This window comes from Peromyscus eremicus, chromosome 9 (genome assembly GCF_949786415.1).
Source record: "Peromyscus eremicus chromosome 9, PerEre_H2_v1, whole genome shotgun sequence".
In the NCBI taxonomy this organism is placed as follows: Eukaryota; Metazoa; Chordata; class Mammalia; order Rodentia; family Cricetidae; genus Peromyscus; species Peromyscus eremicus.
The window spans coordinates 92573738-92597966 of record NC_081425.1 but is presented as its reverse complement, the minus strand read 5'-3'; the positions used below and the strand labels follow the sequence as shown (position 1 = coordinate 92597966).

At 45.5% G+C, this 24229-nt stretch overlaps 1 pseudogene; it reads left to right on the top strand.

Moving 5' to 3' along the window:
- Nucleotides 1-1193: 1193 nt before the first annotated feature.
- On the top strand, nt 1194-22303 carry LOC131919083 (lys-63-specific deubiquitinase BRCC36-like; annotated as a pseudogene).
- Nucleotides 22304-24229: the final 1926 nt, after the last annotated feature.

Here is a 24229-nt window from a genome sequence, read left to right as displayed (position 1 = left end):
GGGCTGGATTTGTGGATAGGTATTGTTTAAATTTGGTTTTGTCATGGAATATCTTGTTTTTTCCATCTGTGGTCTCTTTGAGTATGCAAGACATCTGTACAGCCCCTTCTGTCTTTTGGAGTCTCTGTTGAGAGGTTGGGTGTAATTCTATTACAGGTTTGCCTTTATATGTTACTTGGCCTTTTTCTCTTGCAGCTTTTAATAGTCTTTCTTTCTTCTGTACATTCAGTGTTTTGATTATTATGTAGCAGGGTGACTTTCTTTTCTGATCCAATCTATTTGGTGCTCTGTAAGTTTCTTGTATATTTATAGGCATCTCTTTCTTTATGTTAGGGCAATTTTCTTCTATAATTTTGCTGAAAATATTTTCTGTGCTTTTGAGCTGAGAATTGTCTCTCTTTTCTATTCCTATTATTCTTAGGTTTGGTCTTTTCATAGTGTCCCAGATTTCCTGGATGTTTTGTTTTAGGAACTTTTTAGATTGAACATTTTCTTTGACCAATGTATCTATTTCTTCTATCATGTCTTCTATGCTTGAGAGTCTCTCTTCCATCTCTTGAATTCTGTTGGTGATGCTTGCATCTGTAGTTCCTGTTCACTTACCTGTATTTCCATCTCAGGGATTCCCTCAGTTTGTGTTTTCCTTATTGCTTCTATTTTCATTTTCAGGTCTTGAGCAGTTTTATTCATTTCCTTCACCTGCTTGTTTGTGTTTTCCTGGGTTTCTGTAAGGGATTTATTCATCTCCTCTTTAAGGGCCTCTATCATCGTCACAGATTGGATTTAAGGTCATTTTCTTGTGCTTCAGCTGTGTTGAAATATCAGGGCCTGCTGTAGCGGGAGAGCTGGGCTCCAATGGTGCCACATTGCCCTGGCTGTTGTTGGTTGTGTTCTTACACTGGCCTCTAGGCATTTGGGCTTGGGGTTGTTACAGGTTTAGTGCTGATTTCTGAGTTTTTCTTTGTTAAATGGATGTTTCCCTTTGGTTTCTGTCTCCTCTCTCGTCTTCTGGCCTGAGTAGCCTAGGGTTCTGGTGATCAGCGAGTCTTTGGGTCCAGTATGGAGTCTCCACTGAGGTTTTTGAAGCCTGCATGACCTTTGGGGTTTTGGGTGCCACTGTTGCCTCTGGGGTTCCAAGTACCTGTGTGGCCTCTAGGGTTCTGGGTACCTGCTTGGTCTCTTGTGTTCCTAATATGGCATGGCCTCTGATAAAGCAGAAGTCTTCTGCTGAAGTTGTGAACCAGGATGTGGAGCCCAGGGGAGGGGGTGCTGTTGGGGGCTGTTGGGTAGGCTTTAGGGGTTGTTAGCAGGCAGTGGGTGGTGTTAGGGGTGTTAGCTGGGGTCCTTAGCACCAGCATGGCCTCTGGTACAGCACAAGTCTTCTGCAGTTGTGGGCCGGAATATGGAGCCTGGGGGTGGGTGCAGTTTGGGGCTGTTGGGCTGGCTTTAAGGAGTGTTAACATGCAGTGGACAGTGTCTTGCCTGGGGTCCCTGGAATGGGCCTGGCCTCCAGTAAAACAGCAGGAGTTTGGGGCTGGAATATGGAGTCCAGGGAAGGGGTCCAAAGTTTGGGTTTTGCTGATTGCATTCTCAAGAGGCTTGACATGACTGTCTGCTGTATTTCCTATAAACTTTAGCAGGATCTAGAGGGTCATCCACACTATATCACGGGTCAGCGTTAGTACTTGATTCCCTTTCATAGCTGAACATTATTCCATTATACATCACATTTTGTTTATCTATTTTGTAAACCATAAGGAGGTGTTTCCACCTTAGGTCCATTATACCCAGCACTGTTATAGACAGATGTGGATATATATTTGTTTGAAGTATTTATTCATTCTTTTGTATATAAACCTAGGGGTGGGATTGTGGGACCAAGCGGTAATTTTATATTTGACTTTGTAAGAAATCATCAAAGTGTTTTCTACAACTACTGTACATTTGCATTCCTATCCATAATATGTGAGGGCTATGCTTTCTCTGTATGTTCGCCAACATTGTTAGCTTCCAGGGATTGACTCTCTTCATCTTGGGGCATATGACATGATGCATCTTTGTGTTTTTAATCACCAATGACCTTGCCTATCTTTGTATGTACTTATTGGCATTTATAGATTTTTATTTGGAGAAATGGAATATAAAATTCCTTTATAGAGACTTTAATGAGAATGTTTGCATCATTGAATTGTAAGAATCCTATGTATTTTGGGTATTAGCATGTTGATTTGAAAATAGTTTTTCCTTCATTGTGTAGGTAGTCTTAACTTTCTTGATACTTCCCATTTAATTTTTTACTTTATGTATTGATCCAGTTCTGTAGGATAGCATATGAAGTGGTGGGTCCCTCCTGGCATCTTATACACACATGGCATTGAACTCTGTTCCCATTTGTTCCCAGCCTCCACTGCCCTCCATTATTTAAAATTTTTTTTGTTTTTCATTTTTTTGAGACAGGGTTTCTCTGTGTAGCTCTGGATGTCCTAAACTCACTCTGTAGACCAGGCTGGCCTCAAACTCACAGAGATCTGACACCTCTGCCTCCTGGGTGCTGGGATTAAAGGCGTGTGCCACCACCACTAGGCTATTTAAAAAAATATTTAATTCACTGCCATCCTGAGATTTCCTTGATGTAAAAAAGGTTATTATTTTAGGAAGTCTACATTTTTGTCTACCTTTTAGTTTGCACTTTTGGTATCCTAGCATCTATTGCTGAATCCAAGGTCATGAAGATACAGTTCCATGCTTTGGTCTACGAGTTTTATGATTTTAGCTCTTATCTTTATGTTGTCGATCCATTTTGAATTAATTTGTGGGCATCGTATGTGCCCCCAGCACAGTTATTTCTCCATTGAATGCTCTTTGTACTTTGGTGAAGGCCACCTTGAGATGTTCTGATAAAAGAAAATATCGAGTAGAAATTTCTCCAGAGCAGTTCTCTGGCTTCAACAGAGGCAGAGACATTGGCTGAAGTAACAGGGCATGCCTCAAGAGTTGCAGGCTGGTGTCATTCCCACACCCATATAACCATTGCTCTTTCACATTGATGCTTATACACAAGCCATATACCAGAGAATGGGTCAGAGCCTTTTCTTTTTTTCTTTTTTTTTTAAATTATTTTTTTCATGTATTTTACATCCAGACCTCAGTTTCCCCTCTGGATCAGAGCTCTGTAAGACTTATGTTTCCTTGTTTCATAGAAGACAAAAATGCAAAGACTGGTCAGATACACTGTATACTTGTTTCCAATCTATACAGACCCCAAAGTGCTCAGGATATGAGAGAGCTGGAATCCAGAACATATTGTGTCTCATACCAGCATGGAGCAAGTGTGCCTTGAACCAGGAGTAGCAATGCCAGGAAAGGTCCAATGCCAGGAAAATTCCAAGGCAGGAGGATTCCCAGCTTTATCAGCAGTCAGGATCCACAGTGGCCCAGCATTTATCAAGATGCCAGTCAGATGTCAGCAGCCGCTGGGCCTCTCCTACAGTGTTTGGAGGATAGACTGGGGCTCAAGCAACAGCAGTGTCAGGGGATGAAATGTGAAAGGCAGGTAGAGAGAACTTGCTTCCCTAGAATAAAGCAGGAGAAAAGAATGCAGGCAGATGAAAACTCCCAGCATGAAACCCATTAAAGCTAAATCAGTTTTGAAGAAGATGAACTTGGAGCGTTCACATTACCTAATGCCATGATTTATCACAAAGCTGCAATAATCAGGTATGCTGCAGGCAGAAGGACAGACACATAGATCAAGGAAGAGAAAGGAGAACCTAGAAACAGACCCACAACAATATTCCTGGCTAATTTTGACAAAGTACAAAAGCAATTCAATGAAGAAAGAACAATCTTTTCAGCAAGTCATATCATGCCACTGAACCTTCGCAGGCCAACAAAAGAAGGGGCTTCAACCCAAATCTTACAAGTGCCTCAAACTGTATCATGGATTTAAATGTAGGATATAAAACCTTTGGCCAAAAAAATCATATGAGAAAAATCTTTAAGAGATGGTTCCTAGACTTCAACCCCAAAGCATATTCCACAAGGAAAAAAAAGTAGATATATTAAAATTTATTAAAATTAAACTTCTTACTGTGTAAAAACTTAAGAGAGACAAGAAATTATTTGAAAACTATGTAGTATCAGATCAATATGGAAAACACAACATACCCCAAACCCAGCAATAAAAAATACAGTTAGAAAAGAAAAGACACAACTAGACTGTTCCAGTTTCAGTCTGATGCTATAATAAAACACTCTGATCAACAGTAACTAGAGGAGGAAAGGGTTTGATTCATCTTTGACTTCCGGGTCACAGTCCATCATTGAGGGAAACCACGGCAGGAGCTCAGGCAGGAACCTGAGGCTGCCTGCTAGTCTACGCAGTACTCCTCCAGCCAGGATACCCACTCACAGCCAGGGGAGTGTAGCAGGGACCACGGAGGTGCTGATGCTAGACAACTCACTCACAAGCTCATACTAACCGCACAACCAGGGACATGCCCAGGAGTGGTTCTCCCTGCAGTAGACTCGGCCCTCCCTGGAACCACCCTCTTTCATCGTATTCTATTTTCCTAGGCTCTCTGTTGCCACTTTTTAATCTCATCAATTCATGGTAAATTAATAAATAAGCAAGATACTAAGCACCATGGTGATGCCCCCCCCTCCCCAAAGGGTCTTTACCTTCAAGGATCTGGTTGTCTCAGGGAAGGAAGACGATTGCACATATCTAACTGTAAATGACACTTGAGGGATATGCCTCCAAGAAGAGGCCATGGTGCCACAGGGATGCACAATGAGGAACTGACTGAGTCGGAAAGTTTGGAAAGAGAGGATGCTCTCGAGCGAAGCACTAACACGGGTCTACAGCCCCACATGTGTGGATCCTGACATGTTAGTCACATGAGACGCCTAGGCTCAGTCACCTTCCCAAAGCCCTTGGGTAAAATGAACCAATTACAGATGGTCTTCAACTTGTGTGGTGACTTAAGATTTTTATTTTTAACCTTAGGATGTTGCAAGAGTGATATGCATTCAGCAGAAATCATACTTCGAAAAATTAAGTAACTTGTTTTACTTTTGCTGAGTGTTTGACTTGGTAGGCAACTGCTCTACTACTGGGTTACAATCCAATTCTAAATTCGGGTCTTTTCATAGGCTGGTGATATGTGGTCCAGTCTTGACTCACTGCTGGGCAGCGGTAAAGGGTGCAGCTCCCAGAGAGTCATTTGATCACAAGGGCAGTAGATGGCGCTCCACGGTGCGCTGTGGCGCAAGCTGGGCTGTTCTGTAGGTTAGGTAGAGTGAGTGCATCTTGTACTTAAGATGGCTTCAGCTTACGATGGATTTATGGGGATATAGTGTCACCCCATTTTAAGTCAAGGTAAAGGGAACTTAGGAGTCACTGACTGAAAAGTGAACTTAGGGGTAGTTGGCCCCCAAATCCACACCCTTTTGTGGCAGGGGGAAAATGGTAGAATTGTTTTTCTAGCTTTAGACAAAAGTCCTTTTCTGAGTTTTTCTTAAATCCAGAGCTCCAATCCTCAGAATTCAAAACCAAATCATGTTATGATACTTTGTCAAGGTACAACCACCACCAGGAGGACACAGTTGCACAGTATTTACTTCACTGCTGTTCTTCTTGTCTCAGTGACACGGCTGCTATTAGGTTGCCTTCCTTGTTTCTATTTCATTCTCAAGACTTGCTTTTATACAGCCATAGTGGATTCCCTGTCAGGACAACAGTTCACGTTTATCTTCCTTTTCTGTTTTAAATATCTGCGAAGAATCCCAAAATGGGCCTTCGTAATTCAATTGTCCACTTCCTTAGGGTGGAGATTTGGAGTGTGGAGATTCTCTCATCTTCAGGGCTTGATCTGAAGTGAGAGCCGCTCGCTGGAGGTGACACTCAGAGAAGTGACAGCCCTGTCCCCCAGCATTCTCCCTACCATCGAAAGGGAGAACTGAGCCTGAATTCTAGGCTCCTAATTGTTAGGTCTCAAACCTGGGCCAAATGGCCAGCTGAGTGCCTGTGTAACATATCAAAGTGGATGTGGCCACCAGATTCTCCCAGCATCCCTCAGCCCTCACCTGTTACAGTGTGTGGCTGGCACACCCTGCCCCTTATCCTAAACTTCTCCAGTCCAGGGGCTGGGCTGCTCTTTCCCCAGTTCCCTTCCCTATATGACCCAGCCACTTTGGTTACCCGGCCCTTTCATCTACCCTTACTCTCTGGCTTTCCCCTCCCATATCCCCCTCTCCTCACACGGCTCAGGGTCATGTCCACTCTGGACTCTCCCAGATGTCCCTGTCTCTGCCTACATTATCCCTTTTATCTACAACAAACCTTCTCCTCCACCATACTGAGGAGCACTCATGTCCTCCCCTCCCCTTTTTTTTCATGTCTCTAGTGCCAAAACCCAGGATTGGCATATATGAGTGTCTTTCCAAGGGACTCAGTGTCTCTGAACCAAGCTGCTAGTTTGACTCTCCTAAGGTGTGTACGGATCATTTGTTTCTGCTGGCTTCTACCACCCTCCAAATTCTGAGTCCAATTCTTCAGCTGCTTCTTCCCTTCACCTGCTCTAACCATCCATCTTTCCTCTCCTACTCAGTAAGTGTCAGCTTTTCAGCCCACCTATGCAGATCTTGTTTGCTGGACCTGGGATCTGAGGACCTGAAAGAATGGGACAGACTACAGTCTCATGCTGCAGACAACTTTATTTCAGTTTCAGTGTTCTTTATACATGAATGAAACTAAGAAAGCAATGACCCAAGGAAGGTTGTTTGAGTTCAGAAAAACATGTTTAAAACAAAACACCAATAAGCACATACTGAATATTAACAGAGCAGCCCTTTCCCAGAACTTTCTCAGGACTGACCAATTTAAACACAATTGCCTGGCACCTACTATTATATCTGGGAAAGCATGAAAGCAAGGCAGAAGGCCGTATCCAGATCCAGGGCACACTGACCAGATTGGCTTCAATAGCTGTGTTCTGACATCCGACAAGAATGAACATGTCTTATAAATTGAATGTAAATGTTCGTCACAGGAGGCACGATATCACATCCAAGAACAATTTAGGGAATAAAATGTACTTGAGGTAAAAGGCCCTTTTTCCTGGAGCCTCTCTTGTAGTTCCCCAAGGCATTGTTTCCCCATGCGTCATTCTTTTGACCGTATTCTGACCGTAAGCCCCAGTGGGACGCCCACCACATGGCAACTCCCTGCTTACTAAGACATTTACTTTCTTTCTCTATTGGAACCCTCCCTTACCCCCAAAGCCCCACCCCAGCTCACAGGCTCCCTTTCTTCAGTTTCCATATAACTCTGGAAATTTTTCCTCTGGCGCTTCTCCCTGATTTCCTGGGAGATAACCTTGAAAGTTTGGAATACACTTTTCCCTTTTCACCCATTGACTGGCTATTTTTGGTCTTTCTCTTTCTTTGTTTCTCTCTCTCTTTCTCTCTTTTTTTCTTTTTTTTTCTGACAAGGTTTCTCTGTGTAGCTCTGGCTGTCCTGGAACTCACTCTATAGACCAGGCTGGCCTTGAACTCAGAGATCCGCCTGCTTCTACCTCCTGAGTGCTAGGATTAAGGGCATGCACCACCACCATCTGGCTTATTTTGGTTTCTTTACTGCACCCATTTTTTTCATTCCCTAAGGAATTAGGAGCTTCTTACCGAAGATGGTTTCCAGTCTGTAACTCCTAGCCATAAGCACGGCTCAGCTCAACTGACTCCCCAGGGCAGGCTGCAGGGACAGGCAGTCCCTGGGCAAAGACTAAAGGGTTTCTCCGGCTCCTGCTGAAGAATACTAGGATGGACTGATTGGCCAAGGCAGGGTCATGTGACTTCCAAACTGCTGTGTCTGGGACTGGAGAGGTGAGGCAAGTTGCCTTCCTAAGAGGGTGTGGGGACAAGTAGATTTTCTCAGGGCCATGATGCAGCCAGGCATGGATGTGGACGGAAAGTTTATTACCAAGAGTCTCTGAAATATCACCACTGGCTCTCTCCACTCAAATGCAGGCATACCAACCACACACACACACATCAGATAACACATACACACAAACCACACCATACACAACCCACATCACACACTGTTCATACGCTTCACACACCAGATGACATGCATACACCACACCATACCAATATTTCAGATTATACAATGAATTACACCATACTACATACATAGAAATACTGCACACAACATATAACATCCACAGCATTTGTATGCTACTCTATATATCACACATACCAGATCACACACACAAACACACACAACATATAACATATAGAATACAAACACACAGGGCTGGAGAGATGGCTCAGTGGTTAAGAGCACTAGCTATTCTTCCAGAGGTCCTGAGTTCAATTCCCAGCAACCACATGGTGGCTCACAACCATCTGTAATGAGATCTGGTGCCCTCTTCTGGCCTGCATGCATGCATGCAGACAGAACACTGTATACATACTAAATAAATCTAAAAAAAAAAAAAAGATACACACATGAGTGGACTGGAGTCTGAACTTGTGGTATATTTTACTGTATCTTGAGGCCTGGGGGCTGGTTCTGAGGGTGTATGTGGGGACTCAAGGTCTTAGCTTCTCTCACCAGAGCTTTGTCACTGGCTCTGGTGTCCTGTAGAAGTTCAGAGTTTGTGCCTTGTGGGCAGCAGAATGAAAGGCCCCAGAGAAGATCATGTTTGGAACACTAAGGACGATGCTGATACTTCTTTTCTGCTGTGAGGTCCTAACTGGGTATCAGCAGAACCTTGATCATGACTATCTTTCAGAACCAGCCAGGTTCACTCATAGGGGCAGGTGGGTCCTCCAGTGAGGCCATCAGGGAGGTCTGGAGCAATTCAACATGTCTTTGGAGAGGGGAAAGCAGACACAGTTCCATGGTTACCACACTGGAGATCATTTTTGACATGATGGCCAGTCTGACAACACATCAGAGCACACTCACAATCAACCAGAAGGCCTGCTCAGAACTGATTCTGCCTCAGAAGCAGACTCAGAGCCTGTCTCTTTCCTGCTTGCATCTATAATCATGAAGTAACAATACCCTCACGGTTCAGAAAGCACAAAGCTCTACAGAACCCCCATCATAATCATGGAACGTGATGGTCTAGAACAGGGCTTCCCAAACCCTTTCCACTAGCAAGCCCTTTAGGATGAGAAAGATCCACATGACCCTGGATATACAGGTAAATGAACGAAGTCTACAAATCAAACATTTTCTGACAATGTCATTAATAAATTCGTGTCAAAACAATTATTTTATGTATATAATTTTACCATTTATTAAAGGTGAAAAAATGTACATACTAGAGAGACAGATTTGCTTGTTTATTTTTACATAAAGAATTCGATCTTGACCTAGTGAGATGGTTCAGTGAGTAGAAGGGCCTGTTGCCAAGTCTGGTGACCCGAGTTGGATACCTGGAATCCATATGGTGAAAGGATAGAGCCAACTCCAACAGGCTGTCCACACACACACACACACACACACACACACACACACACACACACACGGAGGTCACAGGTCAATATCAAGCATCTTCATTGTGTTCCACATTACTTTTTTGAGACTGAGTCTTTTGTTGAACCTGGAGCTTGCTGACTAGGCTTGACAGTCCGGCTCAGGGATCTTCTTCCCTAGCTGTGGGATTACAGGTCTTCACTTCCTGCCCTGCTTTTTTTTTTAAAAAAAATTTAAATTAGAGTTTTATTTTGTCTGTGTGAGCATTTTCTCTGCATGTATGTTCATGTACCACATGTGTGCCTGTTACCCACAGAGGCCATAAAAGGTCAGAGCCATTTCTCCCGACCCCTAGCCCTGCATTGTCTTTTCTTCTCTTTCTTTTACGTGGGCACTGGGAATTGAACTCAGGTACTCACATTTGTATTCCAAGCACTGTATCCACTGAAACATCGCCCAAGCCCCTGGAATCGGCATTTTAGTTACAAGTTGCTGTTATCATCTAATCTATATGTACATGCTAACCATATGCATGATTAACATTGCAGTGTTCTTCTGTGTGCATGTTTGTCTGCCTTTCTTCTAGAACTTTGTATGATCAGATCTGAGAGTGGTGAGGAACTGGATCTGCCCCACAGGAAAACTGCTGTAGGGAAAGGAAAGTTCCCAGCTGCACACAGAGATGTCCCTGTGTCCCACCTTGCCCAGCAGTCCAGAAGAATCTCTCCCACCCGAGGTCCCACAGGGGCTTATAAAATAATTACTCAGAGGCTTATATTAATTACAAACTGTATGGCCTATGGCTTCAGCTTCTTGCTAGCTAGCTCTTATAACTTAACTCAACCCATTCCTATTAATCTATATGGTGCCATGTGGCCATGGAGTTACAGGTCTGCTGGCATCTTGTTGTTCCTTGGGTGGTGGATGGCATCTTGCTTGACTCCACCCTTTTTCATCTCGTCTTCAGTTTGAATGTACTGCCTAACCTTATCCTGCCATTCCATAGGCCAATGCAGCTTTATTTATTATTCAATGGGAGCCACATATATTCACAGCATACAGAAAGGCATCCCCCAGCACTCAGCTTTTTGTTTGTTGTTTGTTTAACACCCCATGGAGGGAATGGAGTTGGAGTTTCCTTCATTTGCACAGAAGAATGAGTTGACTCAATAAAGATGGATGGCAGAATCTTGGTTGCTGAGCAGGAGAGGGGCAGATGCTGTCTCCTTTGCTTGTTCCTGGACTGTATTGTTGTCTGTGATAGATCAGACTATTACTCAAACATGCCTGCTCTGCCCCCTCTTCCCTCACCAGAAGAGACTACTTCCTGGTTCTGCTGATGTTGGGTACAGCTCTGTGGCTTGCTTTGGTGGTTGGAGGGCAATTGTTGTCCCTTGACCTTGTGCTGAGTCTTTGGGCTTGCTTTGGCCGTTAGATGTTAGCAGATGTGCCTCAGGTCAGGCTGGGAGTGACCTTGCATGGCTGAGCTTCTCTTCTTGCACTCCAGCCATGTCCACGGTGACGGTGAAGCATCTTTTGAATTTCTCCTTTAGCCTGGGTGCCAGGGTGGAAATAGACAGAGAAGCCCAATACTTGGTGAGGAGCCTAGTCCTGATGGACCCATGGCTTGAAACAGGATGCCCTCTGGAGCCCAGCCTAGACCAGTGACTCTCTGGTTGACACGTAGCTAAGCTTATGGTTCTAAGATTTTATGGTTGTTTGTTACTGAGAACATCTGGCTCAGATAGATTTGGTAGCATGATATAGCTAAGATAGGAAATAGAAAAGGCTAAAGTCTTTGTCAAAGTCAAGGCATATGGTAATGTGGTGTGTATTTTACTTACCATTCAGTCTGCAAACAGTTTAACACGTTTTAGGGACTAAAATGTCTATCCAATGTTGAGCATGTTAAAGCTTTTATTAAGGATTGAGCTGAATGAATCTGTGGTTTCAGGAGGTAGAGACAAGGCTGGAAGAGCCCAAACTAAGAATGCTTGCTGGTCTGCTTGGGGACATCCCTTTTGCAGGAGCAGTTGGTTTCTTCTTGGTTGCTAGGTACATGGAAACTGTACTTGGTTGCTAGGTCAGGGAAACTAGGCCTCTAGTGGGTGTGCTTTTGTCCTCTTTCTCTTACCCCATTGAAAGGAAAAAAACCCACACTGTTCTGGGGTGTCTAGATTAAGATCCAAGTCGGGGATTGACCATGGGGAGGGTAACTTAGTGGCAGAGCGCAGCTTTTTGGAGTAGAGAACCAAGAAGGCATTGATAAAGTTGGGGCCAAAGAGCAGGCTCTTGGGAATCCAGCCCTTTCCTGAAGAGAGGCTGAGAGTGGGGAATGGGATTGTCAACCATCTGGGGTGGGAGTGGGGAATGGGATTGTCAACCATCTGGGGTGGGAGTGGGGAATGGGATTGTCAACCATCTGGGGTGGGAGTGGGGAATGGCATTGTTAATCATCTGGGGTGGGAGTGAGGAATGGGATTGTCAACCATCTGGGGTTGGAGTGGGGAATGGGATTGTCAACCATCTGGGGTGGGAGTGAGGAATGGGATTGTCAACCATCTGGGGTGGGAGTGGGGAATGGGATTGTCAACCATCTGGGGTGGGAGTGGGGAATGGCATTGTCAATCATCTGGGGTGGGAGTGGGGAATGGCATTGTCAATCATCTGGGGTGGGAGTGGGGAATGAGATTGTCAATCATCTGAGGTGGGAGTGGGGAATGAGATTGTCAATCATCTGGGGTGGGAGTGGGGAATGAGATTGTCAATCATCTGAGGTGGGAGTGGGGAATGAGATTGTCAATCATCTGGGGTGGGAGTGAGGATGGCAGTGTCAATCATCTGGAGTGGGAGTGAGGATGGCAGTGTCAATCATCCGGGGAGGAAGACAGAGAAGGTATTAGCTACTCAGCTGGCATCTCTTATCTTCTCTTCCTGTGGCCTAAGGAGATTACTTTCCAGCTCAGCCTCTTTATGGCCACCACACAGAGTGAAGACAAACAAGGTTGTTCTAGTTAGGGTATTATTGCTGTGATAAAACACAGTGACCAAAGCAGCTTGGGGAGGAAAAGGTTTATTTGGCTTACACTTCCACATTACTATTCTTGGAAGGAAGTCAGGACAGGAACTTAAACAGGGCAGGATCCTGGGGGAAGGAGCTGATGCAGAGGCCACAGAGGAGAGCTACTCCCTGGCTTGGTTCCCCTGTTGCTCAGCCTGCTTTCTTATAGAACTCAGGACCACCTGCCCAGGGTGGCCCCACCCACAATTGGCCAGGCCCTCCCACATCAATCACAAAGAAAATGCTCTACAGGCTTGTCTACAGCCCAATCATAGGGAGGCATTTTCTTAATTGAGGCTCCCTCTTCTCCAGTGACTCTAGCTTGTGTCAAGTTGACATAAAACTAACCAGCACACAAGTCAAGGGATGCCTTGGACCTGGGAGTCACTGGAAGTGTCTGTTTTTCTTGCTGGCTCTGGTAGCCGGAATTTCTTTTAGAGTGTTTCCTGGAAGGCAGACCCTTGTCCTTTCCCTAACTTTGAAGTCCTGGCTGCCTCCCTCATCATCCCCTTCTGTGAGGTTTTTAAAAACAACTTAAATATTGTGTCCTCAGCCCTCTTCATCCTTTGTACCCTCATCAGCTTTTAATAGGCCTGGACCCGTATTGACTACTCTATAAACAATGATGTAGAGGCCAGCATCGCTGTTAACAAGATTCTTTCTCACCTGTGATGCAAAATACCACTGAATTGATTTCATTTGTGGTTTTCCTCATAAAGTTTTAATTATTCCTTCTTCCTTATAAGATAGATCTTAGAAAATATTGGTTAGTGAGCACGTTAGTGGGGTTGAAGAGCTACGTAAGACTGCAGAACAAATCTTTTTTCATTTTTCTTTTGTTTTAGTTTCTTAAGAAAGGGTCTTATTCTGCAGTCTAGACTCATCTAGGACTCACTGTGTAGCCTAGATGAGCCTTGAACTCATAGCATCTTCCTGCCTCATCCTCCTGCATTCTGGGACTCTTTCTGTAGTAGAAAGAACAGAGCAAGTGCTGAAGAAAATGCCGCATTTTGCCATTTCATATTTTATTTCGTCTTTCAAGTGTTCCTACTCCAAAGACGCCATCTTTATGTGTGATCCCAATGACTCGTCTACTATTTTTCATGGCTGTCATAATGTACTCAGCATATTTCTCTGCTTCTTCCTTCTATTGGAACATTTTCATGTCTTTAGATAACCTATCAACCCAGAGGTAGTTCCAAAGCTTTGCCCTTAACTTGCATTTTTTTTCCTTTGAGACGTGGTCTAGCTGTATAGCCCAGGCTGGCATGGAACTTGCTATGTTATGAAGGCTGGCTTCAAACCTACAATCTCCTGCTTCAGCCTCTGAAGTGCTGGGTCTGCAGGTGTGTACTGCCTTAGTCAGCTGTAACTTCTCTAAGAATGTCACATCAAGCCATTATCTTGTCTAAGGCTTTTCTATCTGTGTGTCTTTGCAACTTGCCTGTTTATGCTCATGGCTCAGTTCCAGTGGCCAAAATGAAACACCCAATGACACAGTCACCACCGTAAACACCATGAGACCCTTGTACAAATCTGTAGCCCAAAGGCTGGATGGCCCGGTAGAATGCACATACCTGGAAGGAACATGGCTCTGACTGAAGGATGCTTTAGTGAAGCACCACAGTCAAAGTTAGATTTGGGCTCAATCCCTTTCCACCAAGAAAAATAAAAATAAAGCACACAGTTCTGAAAGGATGAGTTTCTCTACTCCAAAGATTCCATCTTTATGTGTGATTCCAATGACTGGTCTACTATTTTTCATGTATTCATGTCATTCAATATATTCATATCATAATGTATTCAGCTTGGACAACTCTTCCATGAGGTGAGAATGCAGAAGCTGATAGATCAGTTCTGATGCTGACTGAGCTCATAGTCCTAATACCACCAGGACACATAGTGCTTCCATGTCTAAAGCCCACTCCTCTTCTCTTCTCTTCTCTTCTCTTCTCTTCTCTTCTCTTCTCTTCTCTTCTCTTCTCTTCTCTTCTCTTCTCTTCTCTTCTCTCCTCTTCTCTTCTCTCCTCTTCTCCTATCCTATCCTTCTATCCTATCCTATCCTATCTATCTATCTATCTATCTATCTATCTATCTATCTATCTATCTATCCATCCATCCATCCACTTATCTATGTTGGGCATCAAGGATGGAAGTCAAGGGCTTGTATATGCTAAGCATGAACTCTACTACTGAGCTAAAAACCCAATTTAATTCCCTTTTGATGGAAAAAGTTTAGAGAAGATAAACACATGTCCTGACACGCCACTCCTTGGTCAACCCCTGTTAACATTCTTCACACAGCCAGTTCTGCCTAGGGGCCGCTATGTTCAATCCCCACCCCACCCACTCAGTGCTGAGATCACAGACATGCACAATCACACCTCCATCAGAAGTTGCTTTTTTAAAAAAGTTGGTATTTGTAAAGAGAGGTGGAGTTTTGTTAGAATCCTTAGGACGTTTGTCATGATTCTCCCGTGAGAGTTAGCCAAGGGCTCCATACAGCACATCCAAATGTCAAAGGCACTTTGAGTACTTTTGAGCATTCTGGGTTGTAAGTCATAGACTTATGTCATAGGCCTGCTATAACACCCCCTTTTTTCTGAACCTTGCTCCAAACTGGCTGTCTATGAGGGGCTCACTTAAATGTATCATGTAGTAATGTGTTGTGGGAACCCTCTAACATGTTCCTTATCTATTGTGCTTCTGAAACCTTTACCAAGGTGGTAGCCCCTGAACTTCCACAGTGTACTGGAATGTAAGTGTCTTACGAAGGCAAATGGTTATATTTTTTCCTGCTTATCAATTCATCCAGCATGTCTTTCCAGTGCACTAGTGTGACGTTATAGTGTTTCCGGTGCACCAGAATGACATCATATCTGTGAAATGTTCAGGTGATCTAAGTCTATCAACTATACTAGAAAAGAAAGCTGGTGAACTGGCACTAGTCTTGTACTGTGTCCTTACCAGGTGAAAGGAAATTTGTGGTCCCATTTGATTTATACGGAGAAAACAAGAATCAGATCAATAGATACACACTAAAATCCAGGGATGGGAAAGTGGTTGTGTATGATATCTAGAATAGCAATTAAATAAGCATCACTGTCTAATTAAATTTATGATAATCCACTGTCATTCTCTAAGATCTAGCAATTTTCTGCATAGGGGAGTCCAGTAGTCTTTGGTGATATCGTCGCCTTTGACATTTCTCTGTGGCATGATGATACTGATTTATCTATTTGAGGATGATTGAGATTTCTAAGTTCCCGGATCAAGTTAGTCATTTCTTTGGCTTTTCTTTATTTTTTTTTACTTGCTTTTAGCATCAATAATGCTGGTTGTTAAATAAGAATATATATATTATTAATTTAGAATGCCTGCAGATAGTGTTCATGAGAAGTGAATTTGCAAGTCTGAAAATATCCATACACCATGTTTACCTTTGATATTATGGCTGAAATGAGAGCTTAGGTATAAAAACATGTGTCCTAAACATGCTTCATCATTTCATAAATTTTCATCATTTTTTTTTTTTTTTTTTTTTGGTTTTTCGAGACAGGGTTTCTCTGTGTAGCTTTACGCCTTTCCTGGAACTCATTTGGTAGCCCAGGCTGGCCTCGAACTCACAGAGATCCGCCTGGCTCTGCCTCCCGAGTGCTGGGATTAAAGGCGTGCGCCACCACGGCCCGGCTAACTTCATCATATTGTTTTGCTGCTGAGAACAGTGGCCAACCACCTTCTGTACATTTTCCTTCTGTAGGCGACATTCCCCCAGCCCCTTATGGAGCATCTTAGAATCTTGCCTTTATCCTTAGTGTTTGCAGTTCTCCAGTGTCTGGTCTAGGTGTGGGGTGGTATCCAGTGTATTAGTTACTTCCTTGCCACTCCGACCAAACACCCAACAAGAAGCAGTTTAAGGAGGAAGGGTCGATCTGGGTTTGTGATTTAAGCACAGTCTATCACGGAGGGGAAGCGTGGATGTGGGAGGCGCTCTCAGCTGGGACAGCTGCTTGTCACGTCTCCAAGCGTCAGGAAGCAGAGAAGGGGGGAATCCGCTCATGCTCGAGTGGCTTTTCCTCCTTCATTCCTCTTTCACTCAGTTCTAAATCCAGGCCATTAGGATGGTGCTGTCAGTATTCAAAGTAGGTATTCTCCATTATTAATCCTCTCTGGAAATGCCCTCACAGACACGCCCTCACTAGTGGAGGGTGCCTCATTAATGTTCTGCGTGATTCTTAATCTAAACATGCTGATAACTCAGGGATCCTACCAGTCTACAATATTGAGGTAGTTTATTTTACTAGTAGTAATTCTATGTGTGGGTGACAATAGCCTCCCCCATATCTTGGTTTTATACTCCAAAATTTCAGTTCTCACAGTCAAATGCAGTTTGAAGATATTAAATAGAAACTTCCAGAAATAAAAAAAACCAATAAATTTAAAATGAATTTATTAAAATTGCTCTATTTTATTATTAGTTATTATTAGTCTCTTAGTATATCTAGTTTCTAATTAATGTATGTATGTGTGTATACATATATATGTTTATATATGTGTGTGTGGGCATGTGGTTTGACGATGTTTCAGGCCTTCACTGCTGGATTCAGCTAATGGGAAATACAGGATCCTGGAAGTGGAAGCTAGCATGTTTTTTATTTGCGTTGTTTTCAGGCAGAGTCTGGGAGCAGTGACCCAGCAGGTCCTGTGAAACACTGCTTCTTCTCCATCTTTTTTTTATTTTTTATTTTTTGAGACAAGGTTTCTCTGTGTAGCTTTGTGCCTTTCCTGGAACTTACTCTGTAGACCAGGCTGGCCTCGAACTCACAGAGATCCACTTGCCTCTGCCTCCCAAGTGCTGGGATTAAAGGCGTGTGCCACCACCGCCTGGCGAAACACTGCTTCTTTACACTCCTTCAGATTCCCTCAGCTGAGCTAGCCTGATTTCCCCTCCATTTGTAAGCTGTGGAGAGGTAACTGCTTCCTGCTTTTGCTTGTGTCCAAGGGCCTTACTCCATGCTTTACTCCCTCACCTCACCCTCATCTCCGTAAATTACCTTCCCAATAGAGTCTCTTCGTTTGACTATGAAGAGCTGAATTCTGCTTCCTGCCCTAACTGTGACGGTCATATTTACCTTTCGCTGTTGGGGTTCCCCCTTCCTAGACATTTTATTGATTACACAATGACCATTTATGTCAATTGTCTATGTTTATGATCATCTATGCTAATCATCTAGGTTTCTCGTTTTTACTTGAGCTTTTCCACATTTCTGTGGTTTTTGCTCCAGATCACAGCACGCTTCCTTAATCCATTTTTCTACTCTTTGCAGCGACATGTTATTTACTTAAGTAGTGTTCACTTTTACTCATTTAATTTTGAAATAGGCTCTTGCTGTGTCACAAGGGTGGCCCTGAATGTATGGCTGTCCTGCCTTGGCCTTTGGAGTGTTGGGATTACAGGACTGTGCCACCACACATGACTTGAAATGGCTTACACTTTTCAGCAATTGTGTTTTATTAATTTTCAAGGGTCCTTTCTTGCTTTTTTCTTTTTTCTTTTAGCTTCTCTTGCTTCATGCCTGGCTGCTTCTGTTGGATGAATCTAACCATGTCTGCAGTCTAAGGACTAACAGGAAGCGTTTGATCTCTTAAAGCGCTTTCCTTTGAGAAGCCAATTATTTTGTTTATTCATTTTGATACATCCTCTCTGCACTGCTGATTTTCTGACCATACAGGCAACTGTTTATAGGAGTGAGCAAGCAAGCTTTCCCCCGGGTGGTTGATGTGGTGTTGCTGCACCTTCCAGGGAAAAGTAGGACAACTGCTTTACCCATGGGGCCTTTGTGCTCTTGGGCCATGCTTGGATGGCTTGCTTAGGATGAGCAGATGTGTGTGTGTGTGTGTGTGTGTGTGTGTGTGCATGCATATACTGCAGTGTGTATATGCACAGGAAGGGGAGAGTAAAGGCATATTTTACAGATGGGTGGGGCTCCAAGAATGAGAACAAATTTTCCATGTGGAAAATGGGCTTGGTGAGCATTATCTACAAATTAACTCAATAATAGTTCCTAAACACAAAGAGCGTTAAATAGAGAAGAAATTTCAGGGAGGTAACAATAAAGGGCTCAAAGAAAACTGTGGTTAGGGTGGTTTTAGCTGTTCATCATGCCTGAGCTCTGGGTCCTCCTAGGAATACAATGGGAGAATCCAGAGAGGCATGTGAGACATGACATGGGTCTGGACAGGCTTTAAATGACAGGGGTTGCTTATTAGGAAGGGTGGGCAAGGGTCTGCGGAAACTCAGGGAGAGAATATGGCTCAGCTCTGTGGACGCTTCTTCACATCTCATGCTTTCTCATAGCATTCCCTGTAGAGTTTAGCTGTAACACTACCACAGTAACGAGATGCCTTCAGTGTCCAGACTGTGACCACTTCCCACACTGGCTGTCAGAGTGGGGACAGCAGTCGTGAGTAGGCCTGACTCCTAGTCTTAGGGAATCTCCCATCAAGGAGAAGTCTGTCTTTCTGACTCTCTGCTTGGCTCACTAGGTGGAAGAACATCCTGACCTTGAGTGGACTCAGAGGTCCAAGAATACTCCTGGACGAGAAAATGCCTTACCAGCAGCCGACTGGAGGGTGGCACACACCAGAGGGATCACTTCTCCCCCGGTATTCCAAAAGATTCGTGTGGAACATTCTGAGGGATAAGAAGTGAGGCCCATTTGCAAGTTACCAAGGAAGAGCAGACGAGCCAGCTGCTGCTGTGGGCAGAAGGGAAGCCGAATCTGGGATTGGAGAATGCACCCTGTCTGCAGAACTTTGCAGATAGGTCAGCTGGCCCCGGGTGCCAGAGAGTGGGAATGTTCCTGGCTTTTCCACACCGGGATCCTTAGATGATCCACTTGTGCTAGGGCAGTGGTTCTCAACCGTTCTAACGCCGAGACCCTTTAATACACTTCCTCATGTTGTGGTGACCCCCCAACCATAAAATTATTTCATTGCTACTTCATAACTGAATTTTGCTACTGTTATGAAATCATAAGGTAAATATCTGATATGTGACCCCCATGGGGCCATGACCCACAGGTTGAGAACCACTGTGTTAGGTCTGGCTCTGAGGCCACTAGAGGGTGCTGTTCCTTTCCCTAGCAGAGACAAAGTATCCAGGAGCCAGTGTGGAGCATGCTGGTCACACTAGGGATCTAACAGGTGAGAAGCTACCTATCTTCCAAGGGGCCATATGGTCCTAGAAAAGGACCTTTGATCCTGGGCTCAAATCCCAGTCCTCCCGGGTACAAGTTGAATTGGTTGGAGGATACCACACTCTTCAACGCTCAGTCTTCTCAGGAGTGAAGGGGCATGGTCACACCTTACCAGGCAGTCATGACATTGGAATAAGGGTGAGTGCTCTTACCCGGCGCAGGAATGGGGCTGGTTTTGCTGAATGAACTCCTTCACTATTGTTCTCTAGCCCATGGGTGCTCAGGCTTGTGAAACTGGGCAGGGGGGCTCAGATGTGTCCATGTGGAAGCCTGCCTCCGAAAGCTTTACAGGCAGCCCAGACCCTTTATAACCACTGGGTGAGGTAGCAGTGGGACCATCTGACTTGCTGCCTAGGGGGCCGGTGTTCATCGATGTCTCCTGGAGTCGAGTGGTTTCCATACAGGCAACAATTTCAGATGTTATACTTCCAGAAGCCACCATTACCATCAGGCCCTGTAAAATTCCTTCCTTCCTCTGTCAGAGCCGCCTTCATGTGTGCACCTATGGGAGGCCTGGATGACAGGGACAAGGACTGTGCCTGGAAGATAGACCGAGGAGACAAGTGTATCCCCCGCCATTCTTCTGCTTCAGCGGCAGGGCTGGAGGGTTGGGGGAATGCATTAAGCAGCAGGGATATGGAGGCTGGCCTGAAGGAGAAGCAGCATGCTGCAGCCTGTCCACTGGGAGGAGAGTGGTCCCTACAGAGCAGACAACTGGCACAAATCCACAGCCTGTGAGCAGAAGCCTGAGCATGTAGCAGGCCAGTGTCCTAAATCTCGCTGCTGCTTAGCAGAATGACTTCAGGCAAGTTGCTCAATTGTGGTCCATTGCTTCACAGGGAGGCAGGGATGAAGATGCCCCTCTCTCAGAGCAGCTGTGAGGATTAAATAAGGTAATTTCTGTACAGTTTTCAGTGCCATAAGTGACAACTGAATGGCCACTGGCCACAGAGTCGGGAACCATTTCCCCTGGGAGCTCCAGAGGAGTCTGCAGGGAGCTGTGGAGACCTAGTATTTAGGAGGCTGCCCTTGAAACAGATGTGATACCCACAGAAGGTCCTCTAAGCTCAAATGTGACTTTACTGTGTGGCCTCTTGAGGGAGGGCTTCCTTAGTATGTTAGAAGTAGTTACCTGGCTCCTCGTCAAATCCTCTGCCACAACCTTGGAGGTCTCTCCAGGATTGTCCTGATTGCTTCCGGAATCTCACCAGTTCTGGAAGCCCACCTCTTTCCTCCTGGCCACACTGTCCCAATGCCCCCAGCTCTGCCTTAGTCCTTGCTGTGCCCTCTGCTTGGACACTCATCTAAAGAGGATGCAGGTCAACTTGCTCTCTGGAATAACTCATTTCTGTGCTTACTCATCCCTTGTCTGTTTCTCCAAGCCTCAGAGCTCTGGAATGATGTCAGCTCTGGAAGACACCTGGACCAGATTGTGTCCCACTCAGCTATGTGTGTCCAGCTGGACAAGGATGCAGCCATATCGGGCTGAATGGGTTGAGTGAGTTCATGAACTTTTTTTTTTTTTTAATGTACCTGGGGACTGTCTTGGAACTTCAACCTCTGCCTTTTAGGTTTTGGGATTAAAGACATGAGCCACCACGCCCCACTGTAGGAAGGCACATTTTCTTAAGCCCATTCCATGGTTGAGGAAACCGAGGTTGAGAGGAAGCCAGAGGGAGGAAGAGTGGTGTAGTTTGTTGGTCGGCAGGCTGCAGGGTGCTTCCTGGGCGGACCAGTGTGCAGCCTGAACCTCCTTGCCTGCAGGCTGGCGGTGGGTGCGGCTCCCGAAGCGGGCGGTGCTAGAGTTTTGTGGGCGGGCGGACCGGGCTAAGGCGAGGACCGGCGGGTGGCCCCAGGATAAGGAATACAGCTCTGCTGCCGGAGGAGGAGGTGAGGCCAGTGCAGAACTACTGTTCACCCAGCAGGTTCAGGATGCTTCCGGAAAGGGGGCCAAAGAGTTCAAGGCATCTTCCGGGAAGTTGAGCAAGCTGCTTGGCCGGGGCACCTGCAGCAGGGTTCCTGGTGGGCTTCTTAGCCCGGACTTGGCGCCATATCTCCCGGCTGTGGACCTGACCTTGGTGCTCCGGTCTCCTCACCTGGGACTCGGTGGCCTGATACTTCCCCAGGTGAGTGCATCTGAGGAAGTAAGCTGCACATCTGAAGTGTCAAAGTGTTGCAGGCAGGCAGGCATTCAGAGCTGGTGGCTGGTTGTGGAGATCTTAGGAGATCGTTGCCAGCAATCTTCCTTCCCGGGGTGACTGACATTGATGTCCATTGGTTTTCCTTAGATTGGTTAGTAAAGGGAGCAGCAGAACTTTGGGTCATGGGCGGCAGTGGGGGTGGGGTTGGTGCAGCGCACTTATTTAACACGCTTCAAATTGAAATCCAGGCAGAGTTTTGCTGACCTGGCATAATATGCTCCCCTCCACGCAGGGTTATCCCACCTGCCGGTTCCTAGGGGACTTGACACCAGCAACCCTGGAAAGTGAATGAGGTCATCAGGAGGAGAGTCAAGTCCACACCGGTTTGAAAAAGACCTAGGATTGAAGAGGCAGGCCATTCATTGTTGGTACTGCCGTGGAGTGGGCTTTCTGAGCTATTTTGTGGGATTACAGGCCAGCGAACTATCTGACAGAGGACCGAGGGCTTTGGGGACATCCTCTCATGTATTTGAACCACATCCCAGCATCCCTACGATCAGGCCGGGTTTTGTCAGTGGATCAGGGATATTGTCTTCAGCATCCCCTGGCCACTTGTGCCTCAGCTCTGCCACGAGCTCACTTCTGGTTCTTCTTTTCAAAATCTGTGTTTGGCAAGAGGGGTGTCAGGGAGATTAGAGCCAGGTGGGCCAGGGACCCAGTTCTGCTTCTCACAAACTGCAGCCTTGGCCAGGGACCTTCATCTTGGTAGACTTCCTCTTTAAAATGGAACCAATGGGGCTAGATAGATGGCTCAGCAGTTAAGAGCATTGGCTACTCTTCCCAAGGACCTGGGTTTGATTCCCAGCACTCACATGGCAGCACACCGCCATCTGTAACTCCAGTTCCAGGAGATCTCACTCTTTCTTTCTGGTGTCTATTAGTACCAGACATGCATATGGTATGCAGATACACATGCAGACAAAACACTCGTACACATAAAATAAAAATAAAAGTTTAAATGGTGCTAGCATTAGATAGGACCACGTGAATTTGTCATCTTTACAGTTTCGCTACTGACCATGCTGTATGGTTCAGCCTAGTAATGCCTTTCTGGTGGGACTATGGGAAATTATATATGTCTTATAGTTCAGTGGGAAACCAATGTTTCTTCCTAGGAAACACCGACTCTCAGGGTAAGTTTCTTCTTGCCTCTCTTCTTGAAGGACTACCTGTAGTCTGTCTTCCAAAATCCCTTCCAAACACCCCACTCTGTTCCTCCTACTTCAATTGGCTCAGCTCCTCTCCAAGCCAGGCACCCCTCAGGTTGTCCGTGGCTCACAGAAGTGATGTTTGCACATGTGTCGTCCCTGCGCCTTCTCCGTGTCTATCTGGAGCCTCATCTTTAGGCAGAATGGTGGAGGCGGCACACGAGGCTCATTTTGAGTGATCCTGAGCTAATCGCTGGCTGTGGATGAGGTTGGTCCGCACGCAGCTCTGTGACAGGAAGAACAGGAGTGTGACCCCTTCCAGCCCTAGGGTCAGAGGGGTCCTGCCTTACAGGTGAGCTCCGGGCAGGGCAGGGCATGATGGTACCACACACGAGAGCTGTTTGAGGCCAGTGTTGGTAAAGGAGCAGAGTGGGTAATGGGTCCTGGCATATGCCTTCATTGGGATATCCCTTCTGGATTGGCATCAGCTGTAGTCAGGTAGATCAGAGGCCTGGAATGGGGTTGTGTGGTCTTTCGTCCAGCTCCTGCTGGGAGATGAAGTCCCTTAGGGTGGAGTTGGTGGAATAAATGGGAAGGGATTTAATATTTGATCGACACCTATGATGAGTCAGGTTGGCGTTGGGTACCTTTACCTCCCAGGAGGTGGCAAAGAAAGTTCCTGAAAGGGATCTTGTCCATGCATCAACTCCATTGTTTGCCTGAAGAAGACAGAGACTGGCTTGAAAGGTGTTCAGGGTCTGGGCGCTCCAAGTCCTTCCTTCCTACTACTACCCCAGTTCCCTGTCGTCCTGCCCTGAGGCCGAGGCAGACTGCCCAGACACAGGTGGCATCCACTTCCCTCCTTTCTATCACCAAAGAAACTGGGGCTTACACACTTCAGTGACTCACAAAGCCACTCTACTGATGGGTGGCAGAGTAGTTATCTAAAGGCAGGACAAGTGTATAGCCTGCTGGCCTGTGTGGGATCCTGGCATGGTGCTTTGCTCACTTTTTTTCTTTTTCCCGAGACAGGGTTTCTCCACGTAGTTTTGGTGCCTGTCTTGTATCTC